This window comes from Bradysia coprophila, unplaced genomic scaffold (genome assembly GCF_014529535.1).
Source record: "Bradysia coprophila strain Holo2 unplaced genomic scaffold, BU_Bcop_v1 contig_138, whole genome shotgun sequence".
Classification (NCBI taxonomy): domain Eukaryota; kingdom Metazoa; phylum Arthropoda; class Insecta; order Diptera; family Sciaridae; genus Bradysia; species Bradysia coprophila.
Window position 1 is genome coordinate 4,710,800 of NW_023503409.1, and position 21,175 is coordinate 4,731,974.

The following is a 21,175-nucleotide window of genomic DNA, read 5'->3' on the forward strand; positions in this document are numbered from 1 at the left end:
TTTCCTTCACAAAGTGGACTGCTATGAAAGAGTCCTAAGAAAACTTTCCCATACGTCTATTACAAACCATTACCAAACAGCAAGCTCACAATTCAATACAAAACATATACTTAATAAAAGTGAAGAAGAAACCATAACTACAACTGGTACTCGTGAATCTAATACATTCCTGAGTTCTGACAAGCACTAAAATCACTAGAGATGTTACGGTCGTTATTTTTAAGATTGAAGTTTATTGAACGCATGATGAGACAGATTCGTTCAAAATTAATTGATGGCATTCGTAGTTTTCTTACAAAAATCAATTGAGTATGTAACAATCAAAAACGTTGTTCACATCATTTGATCTAACCATATTAGTTTTCTAGTCGTGTCTGTGTAGTTAATGAGAGCGAGAATAAAAACCATTTGTAATTGAGAAATGCAGAACGTGACAAAGCAATCAATCTTCTTCATAAATATATATGGTGGCTAAATTACACCAATGTGTAATCGGTCAAAGAAATGAAAACCACGTATCATCATTCGTCACAACCATTACATTTTCTAATATAAAATGAAAGTTTTATTGTTGTATGACCTAAAGTAAACCCTTCTATGCTAGTCAAAGCGTAAATCCCTTTTTGAACATTATTTTTATAGCAGACATAATTAATCAGCTTCATTGTACTTTGCACACTGAAGGATAACATGAAACCATCATTTCAGTTGTGCATGTGAGTCTTACGTACGTACATGAAAAGTGAATTGAATTTTCGCACGAATTTCTTTAATATTTCTTTGAAAAGATGAAAATTAGTAGTAAAAAACAGCATTCTTTCACAGACGGCAAGTAATAGTATATTACTTCCTAGGTTCCCAACTGTAACACCCCACTTATCAAATACACAACTTGGAACCTCGTAAGTACAATGCTTTACGTGATTAGGTAATGCAAATGAAAATGAAACATGCCGTAACACGTAAAGTTTATGATATGCTTTCCTGTCGAATCCATTTCTTCCTGTGAGTATTTGAAGTTTGATCTAAGTATTTGAAAAGGCCCAAATTTATATAAGTCGGAATAACGGGGTTAGCCTGGTCATCTTTTATTAATAAAACAAAACATTAAGTAAAAAAAAATATTTTCAAGGGATTGATTTCAAATCTTTTACTTCATCTTTTTGTGCATACTTTTTGTTGTATAAGTCCGCAATAACCGTCTGCTAGAGGCAAGATTCATTGATGACATCGTTGTAAATTTTATGTTTATTTTCCTTCAAAACATTTCATTTAATTCGTAAAATAAATGTTTCACAAAAAAATGACAACTGTCACAAACTGTCTAATGATTGCCCGTCATTTTACGTAACAAAACCGTTTTCCAGGCGGCTCAAACCGTCTTTCGAAGAACTCGACGGCTGAACTTAAATGGCGGCTGGAACTCGGCGGCGCTCATGTCTGGTAGGTAGGATGTGAAGAACAAATTGCAAATAAAGGTCAAGTATATAATTCAGTTGAAAGTCGAAATTTTGATGTTGAAATTGCTATAATAAACCAATGCGTTGGCATCCAATTTTTCTATTCTTTTAAATTTAGTGAATTTTTTTAAAACTTTATCTTTCGGAAAACAACATACAAGCTAAGTACCTTACAGAGAATAATGGATAAGACGATATGTATATGCAAAGAGCACTTCCCAATTGTGGAGTATTATCATGAATTTCTAATGACTTGAAAGAGCTTTAGTGGGATTTCTGTTTAATGTTGCATACGACTAAAAGTTTTCAGACATTATATACTAACAACGCAATTACAACTAATTCTAAAATCGATACTACAATTCTCTGTGGGTGAAAGGTTGTACTTATGATGGTGTTGTTGTTGTTTATTTTTTTCACCAATAATTTGTACACTTAATGATTTCACTAGAAAAAGCTTCCCTTTCATGTCAGTGCCTTAAACAGGACTCGATTTCAATTGCACTTGACTTTAATTCAGTGAATAAAAATCACAGAAAAAATCTTCTAAAAAAAGTCTTTTTTTTAATAATATTTTTGGATGGTTGCCAGGCTGCCAGACAAACTGTATTATGTCGAGAAAATATACAGTGTATCTGATACACTCATGATTCATTAAGTAATACAGAAAATGCTTAAGTTGTTCCAGGATATCTTTTGACAATTTTTTATTGCACTTCTTTTTTTCGTTATTTATTCGAGAGAAGGAATTTATTTCTTTCACTTAATTGAAGTTAAAAACTTCTTCAGAACTTTATTGAAAGTTACATTGAATGACACGATATAAGTGTGAGCAATGAACTCTTAAGATTCATTTCCGGTGTACTGTCGAGATTAAATTTCATTTGTAATGGGTGTGCATTTTTTTGGCCCCGTTGAAGTGAGTACAGTGGACTATTAAGTTTGATGAATCGATGCCTAAAAATGGGTAACTTGTGTAAATTGTCGCTGTTGTTAAATTTCAAAGTCACATTCCCAAGTTAACATGCCGCAAGCACATCATCAGTTTTTCTATCGAATCTATGACAGCATAAGGACGTTTTTGTTTATATGGGGGCCCAGCTGAAGCAAACGCATGCTCATGCCTAAATTTCGCTGGCTATTCTTCCGCTACGTACATCATTGATATAAGTATTTTCCAGATCAAATCTTTTACTTCCTTTTTTAAAACATGCTTTACATAAGAACACACCACATAGAGCCTGGTCCGGTCCTCCGGTCCATGCAGTCTGTAACGATAACAGATGATAGGCGTCCAACAGACCTTCAGTTCAACGTACGATGTTGTAAGTGAGCTTTCTGCTTATATGTTGGTACCGAATTCGTAGGGGTATTTGCGTAGCCGACTTTTTAGCGAACATTTTATTTATATTAATTGCTAGCACCCTAGCACGACATAGAATTATGATAAAATCCTTATGTTCACACTAACAGTTATGCGATCGATAAAAAGTTTCAATTTTTTTTTTGTAGAAAGATATTTATCATTTAACGGTATAGAATCTGAAAAACTTAATTGGCAAAATTATATACTCATCGCATGTCAGTAAATCGTAAGGAAAAGTTGTTAATTTTCTATATCATTTATTCAATGCCTGAAAATGACTAAACGCGAAAAACAACTTTTATAATTGCCAATTAATATGTGTTAAACTTTCTACATCATTTTATATTCGTACGATATTGAATGTTTTGCGCGGTAGCATGGTTGTTGTTACCCCTATAATTATAAAAAAAATCCTACATATAATCTTGTTGAGTCGAATGCAATTAGCCCAAAACGGAGCAATTTCTTGGTGAAGTTGTTTTCCCTGTTTTTAAACGTAAATTAAATTCATTTTCAGATCAGCCTCTAAAACCGACATCAAGAAATTTACAGCTAGATGTGGTAGCGAAATAAAATAAAAAGTAAATTAAACGAACATGAAATAGTAGACTCCAATTCAATAAAAATAGATCAACAGAAGGGTAACTAGGCCCTGTAATTAATAGGCCCGTCTGTGCGCTTTGGGTTTATTTCAGGTTAATTTTAATGTTTTACCTTACGATAAATTGTGAAAACAATATAAGTATAATCATAAAATAAGCATAGATGTATTAGCAAGTTTTGAATTGAGGCCCTGGAGAAGTTAACAACCACAAGGTAGCAAATTATAGAGATTTCCATTCTAGGTTTAAAGCTTTAACACACTAAATACCAGAAAAGTCGAACATTTACAACTTTACTCAGATCACTCCATAATATGACCGTACCAACCTACATAAAACGAGATTGTATAGGGTCAGAATAATCCATCTGCTTTCAAACACAACAACCGTACAGAACAAAAGACTATTACCAATCCTCACTTATTGGAATTCTTAACTCTACGTTTTCAGTGCTCGAGTTCTCTTCTTTTAAATAAGTTCCAAACGCGCTAACGTACATATTACCCAATGTGACATGCATGACGATGAAACACCATGCGATTTTCCCACTATATCGGAATAATATGGAAAGTGTTTGGAATGAAGAATAACCGCATTATACATACATTGCATCAGTGGGGTGAATGCAAATATGCATGAATGCACATAAAGGAAACAGATATTTACATGTCGAAATGTAGAGACATTGTGCTAGCCACAGGAGGTCGATGTGAGGTCAAACGACAGAAACTAAACATACAGAGAATCGCCACATCCTCATCCATGTATTTTAGATCTAAAGCACAATCAAGATAGGCAGACATTGTTTTCAACCTTGTATACGAAATTGTGGATCTAATATTCGTACAAATTTCACAATCCTACTCTGTTATCTATACGAACTAAATTTTAGTGTGACTATAACCGCAAGAGAGAGATATATCGAATATCTTCGAAACATGAAGTAGATAAAGTCTAGAATTTAACATCTAATTGAAATTGCTGTCATGTTAGCTATCCGAGGATCTATCATTCGACTCTTATTTTATTGCCGATGATGACGATGTGTGTGTGTGTGTATGGTGAATGCGTTGTTTCATACCGTTTAAGAACAGCAGTAGCAGCACAATGCATGAATTGTACGTAAAAGTATGTCTACCGTTTTGGGTATGGGTAGTATGAGTTTTAGTCATCCCTGTGCATCCCTAAATAAATTTAAATTAGTGCACACTACTAACGTGACACATATTAATATACGATTCCGATATGCCAGAACGTCCTGTTGAGTTAAGTAAATAAATTTTGTGTTGAATATATTTGAATTGATTGGTCCATAAAATACAAATTGCCATTTCAACATAAATGGTATATAATACTTAGCCCATCCCAAATTAATTTTATATCTACGTTAAATATTCAACGATCCATCGAATTAACAGAAATATTTATTTCCCAAAAAACTATCAACTTCATGTTTAATTCAATGATTTATGGAGCTAATTGATTTCCGGTAATTGTTATTCAGCTTTATGTAACTCTCTGAAACCATGCGATTCTAGTAGATGTATAAATACTAGAAATTGTATACCGCAAATTTTGTGTGAAATGATTTTTTCGCTGTTGTTTAATTTTGAAATATATTCGTCAATGGCTCCAAAGTGGCTTAAAAATATTAAACATCAGATTAATAATAATATCGGTTGGTAACACCCTTTATCCGAAATAGATTCAGTATTTTACCTTTCATTTTAATTATGGATTTTTGGGGTAATTAGGTGTAAGTCGATTGTTTTCGAAACAATTTGATTCCATCATTTTTACACCGGTTGGAGTCATTTTTCAATCATTTTTAATGCATCGTAGTACATCCGCATACAGGGTTCGAATACCTACTACAAACTCATACCGGAATTCAAGGAAAACGAAATGATGATAAAATAAGCTGCTTACACTTTATGAAAAATGGAATGAAATTCGAAACAATTTTCAATGTTGAAAATGCGTCACCTGTTCTTCTTTGTAGGATCAACTAAATAAAATCAATAAATTCATTTGAGTTTCTCATTGATCGATTCAATGTCGATTCAATGCAGAATTACCTCATTATTCTTATTTGTGGGATAATTCTACAACCGGTAAAAAACCTATCGGAATGACGGCTTCGCCTGACCTCTTTTCCTTGGCACCCCTTCAAAATGCAAATACTTATATCAAAACATACCTTATCATTTCTAGGCTACTTTTTGTTGATTTTAAGAAATGTTGTAACGACACAATACGACATAGTCCATGTTACAGTCCCGGAATTATAAGAAGTTACATTTACAATCCAAGTCTCCTTATTCAACCCACATGCATTGCCAACGTTACGACACTTACGTATGTATACGTATTATAACGTGTAAATCGCATGTGGAATGAATAACGTCGATTGGATTGTAAACCAACGCACAATGGTTTTTTTTCACTGTATTTTACAGTTGTGTCAATTTCAGTACCCTATTCAGAGTCCCACTCATATTTGAATAGTGTTGAACATACAAATCGGCGAACATAAGAGTATTTCCCCTTGTCATTCAGTGAAATCGGGTTTCTTTTTTCTTAAACAATAAAGGATCGGATTGTCATCGATTGGTCCCCTCATATGCCAATAATCTACTATTATCTCGAACGCAAATGAAAAAGATGACAATTTTTTAAAACTAAATTTCAGAGAGTTTAATGCAAATGCCATACAAAAATCAAATGTGTACACATCATATATAACCTCCACTTCGTTTTATACAACAACAACAACAACAACAATAAAAAAACGAAGACAAAACAATATCGTAAAGACGTGAAACTTACACACAAAGCCTCAAGCTTTGTTTAGCATAAATTCACATTTAAATTGAAAAAGATGAGAACTCCGAATATAAAATGGAAAAAAAATCCAACAATCCTTCAATAGAGAGATATGAGTGTGTTGTTTAAAATTTAAGGTTTACAACCTCATCACATCACACAGAAAAATAAAACGAGGGAGAGCTTAAAAAGGAGTACAGAATCCAAGTTTTCGTTCGTATACGTAATATATTACCATAAATATTTTCTAATGAATGAAATACACAGAAAGATCTATTGGAAAATGACCTGAGGGATAATGCGGGAAGATTGCTTTGAGACGAGACAAGTGGAACATTAAAATTTAGTTTTGTTTAAATAAACGTAAACTGTACGGAATATTCAACGAATTGAACCAAGTTCAATACCCAATGTTTCATTGTTTGACGAAACTTCATCCTTTTACAGTAGAACGAATGTTTTTATGAAAATGATAAATTTTTTCTTCTCTCCGAATCTCTTTTCTTTCATAACTTCTTCCTTTATTTATATTTATGCGATTGTAGAAGAAAGATGTGAATAATATGTGTGATGAAACTGAGGGTTACCATGTGGACCCTTCGTTACAAAAGAAAGTTCGCCATTTATCAGATTTGTCTTTTGTTGAACGTTTTTCGACCTTCTGGAATCATTGGCTTTATGCGAAAAGGTTCCATCTCCCACGCTTTTTTTTCTGTTATTGTTCTTTAAACATACCAGAGACAGATTGTCTATGAGCCATTATTTTTCCGCCCTGTTGTTCGGAATAATTCATAAGGTGGCGTTTATTTTCAAGTTATGTGATTTTGAATGAAAGTTGTTTTGCCTCAGCCGGAGCGAAGAGGGTGACTTTGTAGGATTGGGCTGTGATTTTGGAAATACAAATGCTGTGCGCCTGGTATTATACGGGAGTGAATAATATATGATGATACATTGTTATCGTTAAGTAGAAATAATTTCTTCCATATCAGCTACAAATCATTGGTTGTTATGGAAACAAAAGGAATATAGTCTGTAGGTAGCACATGGTCATCATTTAATTAATTGGAGTCTATATCAGTATTGTGGAATCGATTTGCTGCAAATTCGAAGCGAAATTTGATAAGTTGTACTGGAACACTTAACTTTATGGTACGGGCTTTTAAGTTTTATTTACTCTGGAAGGTGCGGGAAATGATAAAGAAAAGACGTCTCCTTTACTTACCAAATCAACAAACTTATTTAAGAAATTCTTTGAAAAAAAACCATCTCTAATTCTTTACTGTCGGATCTATTACTTCATTTGATCTATATTTTCAATAGATTGATTTCATAGTATTTTACGCTTCAAAAACTGTCATTTTAAAAGTACCCATACAGTTCTTGCAACTTACAGTAACCGAAATTAGCTTAGAAACTCGGTTTTTCTTTACTTAGATACCACATATTGCCAACCCACAAAGTCCACTGTCGCATATGTATAAATATTTTTACAGATCTCGTGCATGCCATACACGCTTTTTGTACGTGACACCGACACGCATACATTGGCTCGTGTAACTGGCGAGATGTAACAGACGATGCTGTTACCGTTACAGTATATGTTTCAATCTAATATTAGATGGATTGTATTTGAGGGGTAAAAATGGTTAAAACGTGAGAAAATTTCTTAGTAATTTTGGTTGAGTGTAAATAGTTTTATTTATTGACAATTTAACAGGAGTTGTTACTGCTAAAATGTGGTCGGATACGCAAGCGGTTTATAATTGTATGTGGTGGCAACGAGTTTTTTTAAATTAGAGTCGGGGTTACAATTACAATCCATTTCTCCTTATTCAATCCACATTTCACATGCATTACCAATGTGACGATATTAAGCATGTGGACTGCGAACTTTTGTCATAATTACACATCTAGAGAACTTTGCATCTAGGGGATAAAGGACTTTGCACTCGATCACTCGATGTCATAAATAAGACTGCACTGTAAATAGAAAAATATTCTAATCCGATAAGCTCATAGTTTTCAAGTGGCAAAGCACTCGATTGTTGAAAGAATATTAACAAAATGTTACATAATAAAAGAAGATCGCGCCTTTTTGCACAATATTTAAGTTGGATTGGCTAATTAACGTGTCCTTATATCAGAATAAATACCAACAACAACATTGTCTAACTGTTTCATTAACATATTTGAAATAACTTGCAGAAATAACTTTAATCATTTTTAGGGCTAGCTAGAAAGGGTTAGTTCTATTAATCTCTTGAAAGACATTAAGGCCCGTCATTGGGAAATGACAGGACAGTTTCCCGAAAATGTATGCAAAAATTTATCACAAAAATTCACCGAAAAAATTCAAAGAAGCTCACCTCTGATACTTTCCATTGTATTCGGGCATAGTCTCTTTAGGTCGTCAAGGCCAATTTGAACACTAAACACTTTTTACTCGATGCAAAAACAAAAAGTTTTTTTTTTGTCGCAACAAAAACACAGAAAATATTTCGACACAACTGTGACACTCCGCTACTATAAGTACTGGAATGAATGTTTGCTGTGTTCACTTCGGCGGTAAAATAGCTTCATTCAAAAAAGTGTCGGACATATTATAAAAATCATGAAACAGTTGACAAAGGGTAGCGTATACATTTAATAATGCTCATCGACCATTTTTTAAAGCTTTACGAGAGCTCAGCGGACATTATTTCAACGAGTGAGAGCATTTATTAAAAATTTAGCCTCTCGTAAGACTGAACTGAGCGTAAATAAATGTTCGTTTCTCTTTAGTAAGCTAAGAAGACTTCGCGAAGTCTAATTATGCCACCTCTTTCAATTAAAATATCAGCTGAGGTCGAATAATTCTCCGCTGAGCTCTAATAATTCTTCGCTGAGCTTTACCAAACCTCTGCTGAGCTCTAATAATTCTCCGCTAGGCTTCAGGAAGTGTCCGTTAGGCCTAAGGAAGTTTCAGGAAGGCTTAATGGAGCTAATCGGACACTCAGCGGAGATCTGCCAAAGCTAAGTGGAGTCTTATTAAAGCATAGCAACAATTATTAGGTATCCGCTGATGCTTATTGAGTGTTCGCTTAGCTTCATTGCCTTACTAGAACGTGCTAAGGTCTGATGGACTCTTACTGAAGCCTAGCGGAGAATTACTAGAACTCATTAGAGGTTTGTCAAAGCTCAGCGGAGAAATATTAGAGCTCAGCGGAGGTTTGTTAAAGCTCAGCGGAGAATTATTCGACCTCAAACGATATTTTTGTTCGAAGAGATGGCATAATTAGACTCAGCGAAGTCTTGTTAGCTTCCTAAAGAAGTGGGAGAGGTTACAATTTTAATAAATGTCTACCATCGTTGAAGTGTCGGACACTTTTTTGAATGAAAATATTTTACCGCCGAAGTGAACACAGCAAACATTCATTCTAGTACTTATAACAGCGGAGTGTCACAATTGTGTCGAAATATTTTCTGTGTTGTTGTCGCGACAAAACAAAAAAAAAACTTTTGCATCGAGTAAAAAGTGTTTTAGTGTTCAAATATGCCTTGGCGACCTAAAGAGACTATGACCGAATACAAAGGAAAGCATAAGAGGTGAGTTTCTTTGAATTTTTTCGGTGAATTTTTGTGATAAATTTTCCATACATTTTCGGGAAACTGTCCTGTCATTTCTTAATGACGGTCCTTAAAATAATTTTTTTCCTTTGCAATTTTTTTACCGTACACCCCGTTTTTCTAGTGGGCAACTCCCATCTAACTAGCTTTACAATAGTTTCACTCCTTCAGTTCCACTTTTTTGTGGAACTAAAAAAGGTAAACTATCTTCACAATGTATGTACGCAGCGTTACAATAGTCCCTCATTTGAAATACAATGTATTGACAAAACGGAATTTTGTTGTAGACTAGTTCTAAGATTCGATATAATTCGTTTAGTCGTTTATTTCTGAAGTCTCCATCGATAAAAGATGATAGCCGTCCGTATCAGGTTCATTACTTCTTGTATTAACTTAACATTTATATTGATATTTATGTGTGTGTGTGTAGTGTACCCTTAAAACTGATTTAGTTTAACTCTTGACAAAATTAGCAACGAGTGAGCAATGTTCTGCTTTTAGTTTTCTCCCAACAATGCAACGTTTTCTATTTATACGTAAAATTGATTTCAATTTAGCCACTACAAATGCAGTTTTTCTTAAAACTTCGACAATTTCTTAGAATTCGAGAATCGAGATTTGTGATATTATTTTCAGAGATCAGTGATGTTGAATGGGACTTAAATTACTGCATTTAATAAAAAATGTTGTAGAATGGCAATGTAAAGTAAAACAAAGAATTTTTTCTGCTACAAATTGTTTTGGAATTTAGTTCGCTTTTTATTAGACTTCAAGTATTCTCCAATTCCTGTAATTATTATGAACAAAGATACGTACTTTACATTGTCGTTTGATTTATTTCCTTCTAAAGCATGTAAAAGCACTAAGCTAAGCATTCATCATGCCGAAAGTGTCACAACGGTAATAGTCGGAATTATAGTCGGTTATACATTTTCCCGTTGTTTTTCAGCAAAAAAAAAAAATTCTTGACGTTATATGAGAATTTCGGTAGTATAATCGTACACCCAGAAAGTCGAAACTGAAATATATCATTCTGATGTGTTAATACTATCAATTCGAGTAGTTTCATTAGAGGGAAATAAATACCTCAACAGACACTGTTAGCTGTGTTGTAAGCCATAAGCCATATATATCCCTTCAACGATACACAAAACTTTCTTTAGCTGTTTTCCAACAAATATAAATTATCTTAAGTGCCGTGTTAAACATTGACAGTTTCATATATTTATATGATCGCCTTTCATTTGCTTGTTATATGTGACCGATAAAACAAAACTACACCATCGATGAACAACACATACAACGGAAAAAAAATTATTTATGGCGATAAATCTCTTAAAAAGGTTCGTATAGCAATTTCCTGTCTACAGTTCGGCCAGATATTCATCTCATAGTCAAACGTCCAAGCAAAATCTATATTTTGGTACAAGAACGTTTCTTATACATATCGAGTTGGTGGAACGTTGTCGGTATTTATGTATTACATATTTCAACGTATGTGTACACAGTGTATAACTCGAGCATGCGAATATTTTTTTTTCTCCCTAGAGTTTATTATGCCGGCCTGGTTCACAGTCCAAAAATCCATTTATTCACATTCATTTCCACATAGAGTTCAAGGATACGTTTCCACTGTAATATTTTGAAAATTTCTGTTACTCCTTGATGTGCAGAACACGAAATGGGAGGATGGATAGTAAAGTCTGACTGTCTGAATCTGTATTTTATGTGAACCGTAATAGCACTATATGGTTGCAGGAAATGTTGAAACTTTGGATATACGTGATATGTGAAGTGGATGTGTATATGTGATTCGTGGAAAAGTTGAATTTGTAAAGATCCTCTACTATAGGTGAGCTATGTGCTGTGAAGTAAGAAGTTTAGGATAAGCAATGCATGAAACTTAACTCGAAAGGAATAGTTGAGAGCACATAAACTGAAATCGTTAACTATAAAGTAAATTGAATGAAGATTGATGACACATTCTCGGACATATTTTAAACGTTTAATTATGCATGAATTACTTGACTCTGGTAGTTCAAAAAATTAATCACAACATCTGAGTCTACATTCTATGTATTCTTACGAGCAACAAAAGTTTTTAGTAAGTAAACACAAAGTGTTTCAACAAAATAATTTCTAAACTGAACAAAGAGTAGATAATCAGAGAGATACAACGTCATGGTAATTATTTCTCAACATGCGTACATGTCGGAGAAGTGTAATCTGCGTTTCAGTAATTGGGTCAACTGATATGATAATTGGAGTATAGATTCAAAGTTCATATACCGCCTGGTGCTACCTCGATTCCCTTCCATCAATAAAAAAAACAGTCCCTTTATGTGAGCACATAATAACAGGACCAATCGACATGCACTTCATTTTCCTTTTTCGCTGACAAACGATTTTTCTACCACAGTAAAACTGTTAGATACATTTCCGACAAATTATATTTATAGCTCCATCAACTGCATACGATATATATTATGCATTGCGAGCATAACTAGCACAACACGGAAGAAACAATATTATCATGTAATCAATTTGATTACAATCTAATTTATAATTTAATCTCCAAATCCAGCCTATTTACGCTTGCATGCATTATAGGGTTACTGGTATACGAAGAGTATTATATATATGTACAACCTTCGTATAACAACACGTACATAAATTTACACACTACGAAACGAACACAATGCATTTATTAACATTAAAATGGATGAACATTAAAATGGTTAGGTGAAGGTAAACGAAACTTTGAAAGGTTGATTGATTTAAACTTTCGACCATATCCTGGCATTTGCAATCCTCGAAATTCGGTTTAAGGATGAATGAACTAATGCGATTATTGCATGCATTACAATGGAAACGGTTGCATATCGGAATAGTATTGCTATCATTGCTATGAATGAGAAATTGAGAATTCCTTAAAAATTTCAATTTGCGATGGTGCTTAAGAGACGGATAAATATTCACGCATTTTGAAAATTCGATGTAATCCGATGAACGAAATATCCATACAATTTTGAAGTCTGCAACAAACAATAATTTTCCTGAACTGAAACACAGCACTAGCAAGATTATACAAACTCATCTCAGCACTTCAAAGAGTGTTTCGACTATAAACTTATCGCAGAAGTGAGACTTGCACACAAGCTACAACTTGATTTAGATTAATACGTTAAGCTTGTATAAAATCTTGAGATGTTTCCGAGGAGATATTGTACGAACAATTGCAATTCGTATCTACTCCAAAGCAGTATTTATGCATGCAGTGTATCTAAATGGATGTTGGATACTATATTAGATGAACGGAACAGAGTTTTGGTGCGCATTCATGTAGATTTGTAGACGAACCACATTCAATGTAGCCACTGCTTATCAAAATTCTGGTTCGGTTCTGAAATTAATTACAAATGGATGTTGTTTCAAGTTCTACATTCTCCGAATTTGCGGTACTTGAAAAACTTTGCAGAGCATTTTCGATGCCAGTAACGGTTTCACTAAATATGTGAGCCTTGAAAATTGTTCGTATGATGTCTGTGTTGACAAGTCAATTCGAAAATTTGAACCGAAAATGTTTATATTCTCGTAATAATACCCAACATCAAATTACTTAAATCATGCAGGTCTTACTTCCGAAATTGTAAAGCACACAAAAACAACAACAAAACGCCGAAAGCAGTGGTTTACACAACAACAACAACAACAAAAAAAGAATTCGTAAGAACCGTTTAAATTTGTATGCAAATATTATTTACATACTAAATGCAATTTAAGTGGTATTAACCTAAATATGTTGCTGTTTGCAACTGTAAACTAAAGAGGATATAATAAAATGGCCAATTGTGTTAACACAACACGGTTGTTCGTTTAATATTATACGAATAATGTATACATAGTAATGTCATCGTACACTATATTATTTAGTGCCAATTTAAGTGATATTTTGCAGTTATGTTCAAGAAAATATACATCTAGCAACAGCACAGTTCTTTCAGGTATTAAATTCTCGGCTATTAAAATTAGATGTTCCTACAAAATGCATTAATACATCATGCAAGTATAATAACATTCCAGCGGGGAAGTATACGAGGCGTCTACACCCATAAATTGCAAGTTTTGAATTGCGTCAATAAATAGAAAGCTCTGGAAGTGCTTACTGTTCAAAGTTTTGTCAGTTGTATTGATTTGTGTCGCCGACATTCAACAAATAATAGAAAGATGAGATTGTGAAATTTATTTTCAGTTTCAAGACGAATAAATAGCACGACAGGTAAACTAATTGATTGCATGTCTGTCTCTCAATTGAGGAGTTAAACGAGCTTATAGATATCCTTTATTTCGACGAGCGCTGCAATATATGTTACTGGGGAATCAATTTTATTGCTGCGAAAGAATAGATTGCAAATAAAAAATTTAATCTCGTTCCCTGGCCAAGTGACCTATATTTACCTGTATCTACTATCTAGGTGGCAAATATCTTTATTGTGTACTACATGGAAGCTGCAATGCAATTTGTAATTATGGAATAACCTTGAGCAATGATTAAAATCTTCAGAATGCTTTAATCTTCTATCATTATGGTAGTACAAACATAAGTTAAATATATTGGTAACATGACGATTTCAGTCCATTTCAATTTCGACCGAAATACTAATTCCTGAATTCAGTAACATCTATCACACATAGCAAACCTTTTGTCTAACGAACATTAATGGATTCACTAAATTACAAACATTTTTCTGTCCGCACAGTGCTAATACTTGTTTGGTATTAAATGTTCATCATCCTCGTCATCATATATGGCAAATAAGGTTATTTATCTCGTTATTTATATCAAATTTATATTCATACCTTCGTGTGGTAACAACTTTATTAAATAAAATAAAATAACCCGGCATAGATTGTACTATGCATGCACGTTTAGTAGTTTCAACGGATGTACACTTGAAGAAAATAGAATTCCGCAATGTTTTCGCAATTTGGGAGTTGATGCGATTTATATTTGTAATTCACGTTTTTTATGCAACAAATGAAGAAGTGGAGATTCTTACCTTTATGTCAAATCTAGATTATCAATTGCTAAGCGAAATTTGTTGATTACAATGTTATGAAACTCGTAAATAACTAATTATCTGTTATTGACAACGTCGTCAACAATAAATGACGATCTAAAGCTAGAGTTCTCTTATATATCAGCTACAGTAATGAAGTACAAGATTTCCTATGACACCTGAAGCACTGTCTTAGCCAAAGAGATAATAGATTGGACCTTATGTTACGATGTGTTTGCTGGTTCTACAAGTTTACAGAAATAATTGGTGAACTGAACATCAACAATGTCAAGAGAGAAATTCGTCCGAAGGGATACTCCATCATTAATGTTATTTTGTAGATAACAATTTCATTTATGGTATAGCTACGTATAACATCTTATGCTCCGTGTAGAGGTTAAAATAATTTATTTAGGACAATGTTACTGTATATTATAAGTAATAGGACCAACAAAGGCCACAGTGCACATTGCTTTTATACACGGATAGTCTTTAACAATCTATACGAACATACATAACATTCAGCTTTGTATGTACATCTCCTTCAAAATAGGACATATTACAAGCCACAAACTTTGATAAAGGTCTATATTAAACACCATACGTTACCGAAAAACTATACCACATAAAAGGATTTCAACGCCGTACCCACTGACTGGTTGTTTAGTTGTATTATTAATGAAATTTGGAATCCTCACCGCATATTTATGTACATTGTACATTTATACATACACGTTTGTTCAGATATAGAGGAGAATAAGAACGACAATATTTACACCTGTAGACTAGACAGAAGTATTATATTTTCCGTTGCCACATTAAGTATACCAACAACAATTACATCAAATATAACGAATTTTCGCTGAGACATCATCACTATGGTGGACTGTCAGACGATAGTTATTTCAACAATTTGATTTGGCTTAACAACTTTAACTACAATAAAGCCACCCGAAGAGTTGAGACATAAGCTGTAAAATCAATTCCATTTATTTTCCATTTAACTGTATAGATTGTATCGTAAAACTGACTGTAAAATCGAGGCATTGCTGATATCTACAGAAAACACATAATGTATTATTCTTAAGCTATCGACTATAAATAACTTCAAATGAGAAAGGATTTACCCTGGAAATGTGTTCTAAGGCTGTTCAGTAAAGCGGATGGCTTTCTGTAGTGAGTTTTTTCTTTTCAGTTAAACTTAAATCGAAAGGTACGTAAGAATGTTAAAAGGCGATATCCTGAAAGGATAATTTTTACTGTGCTGCTCGTTAAAGTACGATGACTCAATTGAAAATATGGTACAGAATCAAAGAATTTAAATTCTTTTAAAGTGAGGATTATTTTATGGATTAAGGTACACATTTTATACCCTTTCCTTTCAAAGGCTTAAACCAAAGAATAAATAAAAAAAGAGATTTTCACCTCTTCATCAAATTAAAAAAGGCTCAGACTTAATTGATTTTAGAAATGTACGACACGCTCATCGTTTAATTGGACAAGACAAAATTATAGTTATTCATTGTCACACCATTGCAATTAATTCAATACAATTTCTAATCCATCTTGTCGATGAATGCAACATTGGTTGTGATTCACAATGTAGGAAAATTAAAAAAAAAAACTTTTAAGTTTTCGGTCATCGAGAACATTGGTAACAGTCACATTTATCAGCTCAACTGAACTTGTCGCTCAACAAATGAACTCGCTAAAGTCAAACTTTAATCGCATGATTAATCCAGATAATCTAATTGCTTAGTTCTAAATGTATTCCAGGCAGTACACACGTTCAAATTCACACAGATTACATTTGCTTTATCCTATAATCTTCATATAAATTACCTTTGTACATGTACATCAAAGCTTTTTACATTTTAAATGATAAAATATAACGAAAACATATTCATTCGAGAAGGTGTGTGGTGTTCGCTTCATGCATCAAGCTTCATTTGCAGTTGTACGAAATTGTGTTGAACCAGTTGAACATTATACGTACACATATATCTTAAAATTGTTCATTCGTTTAGTTGCACATATGCAACAAAAAGCAGGGGTCCCCCATCTTTCGTTAAAAAATTTCTTAAGCTCAAAAACTCAAGAGAGTAGTTTTTTGCACTTCGTGCAAAAGTGATCATAAGCGACAGCTGCCAAATAGAGTACTAGAGTGTGACACACTGTCAAGTTTCAGTACCATTTAGAGTACCATTCATGCTTGAAGTGCGTTGTTCAAGCACAAGTTCTATCTTACAATCCTCTCCATTTACATCATTATGCCCCTTATCACACCCTTAAGATGACCTTCAACAGAATCAAGAAAGGGATGCTGTTCTGTGTCTTACTGGCGTCTTTTGTTAGCCTCAAACTTCTTTGACTTTAAAGGTGATTGATAGAGGGACTAGAGGGATAGAGGGACTATAGGTATAGAGGGACTAGAGGGAATGTGTGGAGTAATGGATAACTTACTACTTTCTTTACTAACTGGCGATTTTGTCGCGTATTTCCAACGTCGTTTAGGAAAAACGTTTCTATTCATTTATGCTAAAAGGATTTCTTTGCGAATTCGCTTCCAGAACTTGCTTCGGACTCGTGCCCTCATTCGTTGAAAATAGCTTAGATCAAATCAAGGCTTGGTGTCTGTGAATGGTTAACATACTATTTTGTAATGGCATACATAAGTAGGACGTCTGAAGTTGTTGGATCATTATTTGGTTTTCTGTAACATTTACATAATATGTCCTTCACCAACGTAATTTTTTGTTGGATCCAGAAAATTTATGCTCAGATGAAGAATACATAAAACGAAATTAGTTTGTGACACCAAATAAATGTATGTCTTGTTGTCTACATAGACATTCCGACGCACAATATAACTTTACTTTTATGTTATGGAGAATTGTAACACAGACATTGATTTTACGCGTACGGATAATATAATCATGTGGATGGGAATATAATTAATTTTGATGATACGAGGCAGTGTAGCGACATTAGTCACATTTTTAAGAGTTATCAAACTACCGTATCGTCGCTAACTCTAATGCATTATTAGAAATTACAACAACGCTATGAACACATTAAGTTAATCTTATTTTGTACCTTATATCCCCACATTCAACGCTACATAACAAATTCTAATGCTTTGCGGTACACATATTTTGGGCTCTCTAATAAGCGAAATGTAAAGTTTACGTGACAAGTTGAATAATTTATGTTTAATGTGAAAATTTGTTAACAGGTTTTTGGTTTTTATTGTATCTTGGAGGGTTTCTTCGGTTTTCGCAGTGGAAGAACATGACATACGCATGCATGTATTTTTCGTCTAAAAACGGCTAGCATAAAATTGGTGGCTTTAAACGGTATAGGTCTTTTTATTGGATTGTACACGCCTTGTGTTTTGTGTTAACTTGTGAATAATGTACTTGTTTGGGTTGATTTAATGCTCACAATTATGAATGTAGTTGGATCTAAAATCTGATTAAAATTGTAATTTCAAGGCTTTGCATATAAATGGAGACTGTTTAAAAGGTAAAGGTCTGGGTTCATAAATTTAAATTCATCAGTGTGACATATATTCACTATATAAATAAGTAACTGAGACTAACTGCTAACTGAAGCTGCTGGTTTTTGTCGAGATGTCGACTGTCTTTTCGTTCTTCGTACAAATAAAATCGTGGCAGAATTCTTACTACAGTGAATCAATATTTCTTTGGACATAGATTCTATGTTTTTGAACATTTTAAAGATAGTGACGGCAATATATAACTGCAAAATGTCTGTTACAGCGAATGAAGTAATAGATTCGAAAATGATATTCGCACTTTGTGCGAGAAAAGACAATGCACATTGCGAAGCATCAATCCACATATTATTTTAAGGACACTATTCGTTCAGAAACTGAAAATATATGGAGAGATGATGGAATAAACGGAGAGATGATGATATAACTGACCAGAAGATGATCGTGTCAGAAAAATTACGTAGCTTTCGAAACCAAATATTATTAATTTATTTCGCCAGTCTTTATATCAGAATATATATCAGAGTTGGGTTTGTTCCTACTGAATTCATCCTTCTACAATTTGTGTGAGGATGGTGCGAGGGACAAACCACTCAAAAGAGTTGCAAATGAGTTGCAAAGAGTTGCACGCGAAAAAAAAGAGTTGCATCGGAGTTGCACGCGAAAAAAAAGAGTTGCATCGGAGTTGCACGCGAAAAAAAAGAGTTGCACCGGAGTTGCACGCTCAAAATGAGTTGCAAAAGAGTTGCATTCGAGAATAAAAAAAGAGTTGCACGCGGAAGAAATAAATAATAAATGTTATTCAAACGATTACTTGAACTACAAATAATGAACACTGTTCACTGAACTTTATTAAAGTGTTCAAAGAGCGATAAAAGTGAGAAAATAGAAAGTTATTCAACAAGTCTTGATATGTCAAAATTTGTATGTAAAAGTCCAGTTTACTAGGAATAAACCAGTTCATTTAAGTGAGCTCGATGAGGGCACACTACTTTCTACATTCTCTTTCACCACTGCAAAATTCTTTGATCAAATGAACGCACTTCAAGAAAGCTGTTTCGAGTGACAGCTGTCAGCCTGACAAATTTTTTTACAGTGCCAAAATTTATATGATACACTGTCGACTTTAAGTGCTCTATTGAGAGTATTGCTCATGCTTGAAGTGCCTTGAATATATGCCCTTTTTTGACAAAAATGGAACAATCAAGATGAGAAAAATTGAATTTGAATGCCCGCCCATTGATTTTGCATTCCACATCGTTGAAATCAATATGATTTGCCGATAATTTACCGATAATCGTAAATTTTACCCTTATCAGTTCCATTGAATATTTTTGTCGCTCCTTAGGAACATCGATGTCGGCATTTTATAATATCTCTATATAGGAACGTTTAATGTTTTTCCATTTTTTTTTGTTTTTAACAAATGTTGTTGATTTTCTTTACATTTTCTTGGATGAAAACAAGTTAAATACGAAAAGAGTTGCAAAAGAGTTGCAAATGAGTTGCAAAAGAGTTGCACAGAAAAAGAGTAGCAGAGTTGCAAATGAGTTGCAAATCGAGTGTTTTGCCCCTCGGGAAGGTGTTTGTTTGATTACTGAATTCATCCTTCTAGAAATTGAAAAATGAAGGTGTTTGTTTTTTTTTACCGAATTTATCCTTTGACGAAATACACCACATTTCGTCATTTTGTTCGACATTGACAAAAGCCTACTTCCTGAGAATGGACAAATAGCGAAGAAGAGGCTATTCGGACATTGTGCGAATAGTGTCTTCTTGGCTATTTTCACATTATGCGAATAGCCGAAGCATTATAAATATGCGAAGAGCATCTAAAAGATTTTAGGCCAATTTGTTGAAAATACAACATTTTACAAGAGTATCCTGCTATGAAAAGTTTAAATAAATTGATTTCTTCGCTTAGAGAGTGATATAAGATTAAACAAAAGCAAACTAGTGCATAGTATGTACCGCATACACACTTTTTTCATCCTTTGGTTTGAAAACCCGCTAAAGACGTATACTGCCGGATTATATCGCGATGAAAAAAAAATGTGTTCGCAACGCAATCTCCTTTTTTCAGACTTTTTCTTTAACGAAAAGTTGATGCAGGTGTTCGGTTCGAGAAAATTTATAATGGCGAGACAATGGTATTCAATTTATAAATCTGTTAAGCTTTTAGCTTAAGTGCTTAGTACTCTTAATGTGTCCATTTTTTTGAGATGTTACAACAGTACGCAAATGTTCAAAAGTACAATAGTTGTACACTACGTTGCATCGGCAGTAAACTATATTCTCTACGATTTTATTACAGGTACTCAATTATATTATGACTATGGGATTGTAGGATGCATTACTTTTACATCCTACACACTTTCCACATTCAATTGAACCAACGAATTCAATTTTGATTTTGTCGATTGGCACCATTGACATACAAGTGTTTAGTTCTCATTATCTGCTTGTGGTGGCACCATATACTTTGCGTGTCCAAGCAGTTAAAGAAGTACGAGGTAGCGTCAATCAAAATTCTGAAAGAACAGTTTAGATCACATCTGACTTGATCGCAAAGGCAGTAAGCAATTTAGAAGGTTTTTTTTGTGTACTATATGCATTTTACATGCTACATGCGTCGAAAACGGTACTTTTCATGTTTCACGCACTAATTTCGACTTCCAAAGCATGCAAAAACCACTCGGGATAAAAAGATGAAATGTCTCGTTTTCGCGTGTTTATTG

At 33.7% G+C, this 21,175-nt stretch overlaps 1 long non-coding RNA gene across 1 annotated transcript; it reads left to right on the plus strand.

Moving 5' to 3' along the window:
• The first annotated feature begins 731 nt into the window (after positions 1-731).
• LOC119073693 lies at positions 732-20,009 on the plus strand. Its single transcript, XR_005087073.1, has 3 exons — positions 732-742; positions 4,985-4,989; positions 19,976-20,009. It is a non-coding gene; the product is annotated as an uncharacterized LOC119073693 (long non-coding RNA).
• Positions 20,010-21,175: the final 1,166 nt, after the last annotated feature.